This window comes from Trachypithecus francoisi, unplaced genomic scaffold, assembly GCF_009764315.1.
Source record: "Trachypithecus francoisi isolate TF-2019V2 unplaced genomic scaffold, Tfra_2.0 Lachesis_group13, whole genome shotgun sequence".
In the NCBI taxonomy this organism is placed as follows: Eukaryota; Metazoa; Chordata; class Mammalia; order Primates; family Cercopithecidae; genus Trachypithecus; species Trachypithecus francoisi.
Window position 1 is genome coordinate 74,645,169 of NW_022681458.1, and position 4,051 is coordinate 74,649,219.

Below are 4,051 nucleotides of genomic sequence, written 5' to 3' on the forward strand. Positions count from 1 at the left end.
CTCTCTTGAGGTAAAAGTCAAAACTAAATATCTAACAACAAAATTATTTTAAATGATCTATTAATTGAAACTGAAATTATCATTCAACTCCACAGAAAGTAAAAAGCTGGCAAAATAATCCATTACCTACTTATTCAGTCTTTCGCTGTACAATTTCTGAGAATTATGCCTGCAATAGACCAAGTGTTTATATCACCACAGAATTTAGACATTGAAACCCTAACCCCTAATGTGATGGTATTAGGAGGGGGGGCCTCTGGGAGGTAATTACATCATGAGGGTAAAGCCCTCATGAATGGGATTGGTGCCAAAAAGAACCTAGCCAGCCTTAACCTGCTCCAGTCACTACAGCTTTTCCAAACATGTGAGTGAGGCCATCTTGGAAGGTCCAGTCCCAGCTGAGCTCTCAGTGATATAGCTGCATAAGGAATCCCAGACAATAGCACATGGAAAAGAAGAACTGCCCAGCTCAGACCAGCTAACTAGTAGAACTGGGAGAAGTAATAAATTGTGTTAAGCCTCTGTGTTACGGGGTGGTTTATTATACAGCAATAGCTAACTGATATGGTAGAAGAAACAGAAATCTGAGAGGGTTGGAGATGGTTCAGAATCATGGAGTGTTATAGAAGAACAGGGAAGAGACCATTTCAAGTAGGGGATAATCTATAGTATCAAATGCTGTAAAGAGAACAGATAGCATGTCAAATTTAGAAAGTATAGACATCCATAGTGTCAATGAGCAAAGTGAAATAGCTGAACTTGTCATTAGTGTATTGAGCTTGTGAAAGGGGCATTTTCTTTCTTTTTTCCTATTTATGAGGCATCTCTCTGAGAATTTCTTTCCCCCAAATAATGGTTTCTGCAAAAGATTGTAGATTGAGCATCCTGCAGCAGGCAATGTTTGCCACTCTCATGAGGTTGGATGAAACCTACAGTTCTATTGATTCCTTTGTCTATTCAAGCTTGTTGAAGCTCACTGAGTCTTTTCCTATGGGGCTTTAAAATGGGAAAAGCACAAGGGTCTCTGCCTTTTAATGTCAAGTTCCTGCTTCCTAGGCTATTTTGAGAGACTGCCACACTCACTGGCATCTGGTGCAACATCTACTGACATCTCTTTTTTTGTTTCTATCTCCCACTGCTTTTCAAGTTGGTATTCAATTTCAAGTCTAGCTCTTCAAAAAGAGTCTCTTGAAATACTGAAATTAGGTAACCATTTCTCCATACTCTGTAAACGGTATTGCACCAGGACGTTGGGCACTCTTGTGAATTCTCATTTGGCTTACCAACATCTCAGTGCTCCCACTGAGAGCCCCAGAAGATTCAATCACAAGTTCAGCAACCTCTTATGTTGCTCTTGCTTCCTCAAGGGCTATAATTTTACTTATAATGCTGTCAGCTTGAGTTCTTGCAGTCTTCCTTCATTTTCTTGGCTCATCAAACTTGTGGGAAATTGGCCTGAATTGCATATCTGGGGAACTTGAAAGAAGAGCCCATCTCATCAGTTTTCTCCCAGATTATCCACAGGCCATGAAGAATTCACTGAGTTAAAATAGCAGAGTCCCAATGATTAAAAAAATTAAACTAATTTTAAAAAATCATTTATTTGTAGTTATGTTATTGAGTAGATGACACTTGGCATTTGATTTTTATGATTTGGAGTAATTTTAAAACTCTTGAAAAGTTCTATTATTAAGTTATTATTAATCAGAAATATATCCAAGCCCATTAAAGTGAAAATATCTGTTTAAGTGCAAAGAAAGACATAAAATTTAAACTACGGGGCACTTACAAAGCTTGCACCACGTGCATGTTAGTTCTCAAACCAATTCAGTGGAAATAAGGGGGAATTGTGCTGAGCTCTAAAATTTTTTAAAAATGAGTATGCATGCTCTTTTTATTACAAAGTGATACATATTTACATATATACTAATATCATGGAAATTATGCCATATGAGATATGATGCAAGGTAGGCTCTACATGATTAAGCAAATTACCCCAAAGGCCAAGGCCATGGAATAGAAAGGCTCATAGACCAAATTAAGATGCCTGACTCACCTGGTTCATTGAATCAATTTAAACACATAGAAGAAAGAGGCAAGAGATGGGCAGGAAAAGTGCAAGCAGAGCAGGAGTCTGCTGCCTCAATTTTGGATTATACAATGTTATATATCCACTCTCTCTCTTCCTGCTAATTGTGTGGTCCTGAGGATCAAGGATGAGGTGTGAGCAAAGGGGACCTGGCAGTTGGAAGGTGCCTAGACCAACATACACATCTTACAACAGAGGCAAATACACCCGGCCATAGCTAGAGGTTACCAATTAGCTTAATGAGCAGCAATGGGTTTTATTTTCTAAAATCTGTGCCACTCAAGGGAGGTCAACTAATATATACGTGAATATTGAGCACATGTTCCACATGGGCCTCACATGTATTTAGCATGTGATGCATATTAGGTACTCACATGCTCTACTTGCTTTACGCACAACTAATATGCCTCATAGGTTACTTATTTACTTATATATGCACATCTTATAGGTCCTGCCTGTGCTTCATAAGCTGCCTACTTGCTATCTTTATCTAACACAGCTTATACGTTTTATCTATGCCTTATAAGCTACTAAATTAATTATTTATGTTTAACACATTCATCTCGTGTTTTAATCTTCCACAGAAGAATCGAATATTCTCAAATACAGCAAATACACATTACACAACATTTATTGAGCAAATCTGCTACACACCAACAAAATGTAAGTGCTAGTGATAGAGCAGAGAACAAAAGCAGACAAAAAATGTCCTCCTGAAGCTTTTAGTGAATTCTGAGTGGTCAAAACTGTTCATTCATGGTGACACAATATCATTTTGTAAAAGTTTTCTTGTGATGATCTTGGTTTGTTGGTATTAATTTTTACTAAATGTGAAAAGATACAGGTAAACATGTAATGATATATGTTTTGATGATGAAAACAAAGTGATTGCACCGTTAAAATCAAATGTCACTTTTCAATGTTAGTTGTGAGCAATACAGGTAAAAAACACTTTAAGGCATTTATTTATGATTGGAAAAAGAGGCCAATTTCCCATGTGAAGGATTAAATGGGCCATTTGAAGCCAGTTTAAATTAAATACACTTTGAAACAAAGGTCATATGCCTACAGAAATGAAAGTTCTGACCAGCTCTGAAGAAGAAAACAAATGAAACAGGAAAGTGATCTAGACCTACCTATAAGGATTTTAGTTTTTGAAAATTTTAGCTGTAATTGCTTAAAAATATACTAGAATGGAAAATTACTTATCATTGAATTTAAACATCCTTTTTTTTATATTCAGGTGTTCTGGTATTTTGTACTATTTTAAATAATTGAAATACTGATATTTTTGTTTGCATTCTTATTGTTATTTCCCATTTAAAAATATGAAATTAAGACTCATTTCCATGTTGCAATTCAGCCAGAGTTAAAAACTGATGAAAATTTTATATAAACAAAGGCACACCTGCTTAGAAAGCATTCTTCTGCATGCAAATAATTTCCAAACAGAAGAGAACAATGAAAATCGGCAAAGCAAAGCTTCTATTGAACAAATAATTTTTACTTCAGATCAAAGGCTTTCTGAAAAGTAGTCCCTCCATTGAATAGTGATGAAACTAAGGGACGATAGATTGGTAATACATTCTTTGAAACACAATTGCAGCTTTCACTCAATAAAACTATTTCAGCCCTTGCAAATAACAAAAAGTTGTTAAAAATGATTTCCAATGTTATCAAATAACACACAGAATTGTTTGAAAATGGAGTAACAGGAAAATATTTGGAACTGGTTTATAACTGTGTTTTCCCTCTTCCCTAAGCCCTTTTATATTCAGAAAGATTTTTTTATAAGAGTGAGAAAATCTGCACCAAAAATAAACTCCAAACTCAACAATGACAATTCTGTTTTTTAAGAATTCTACTTTTGAAAAATAAATATTGCTTCACTTTCTTTCTAAAAATTATTAGTTAAATGTTATTTATTTTTACTTTATAAATAATTTGTTATTTTTGAACCAT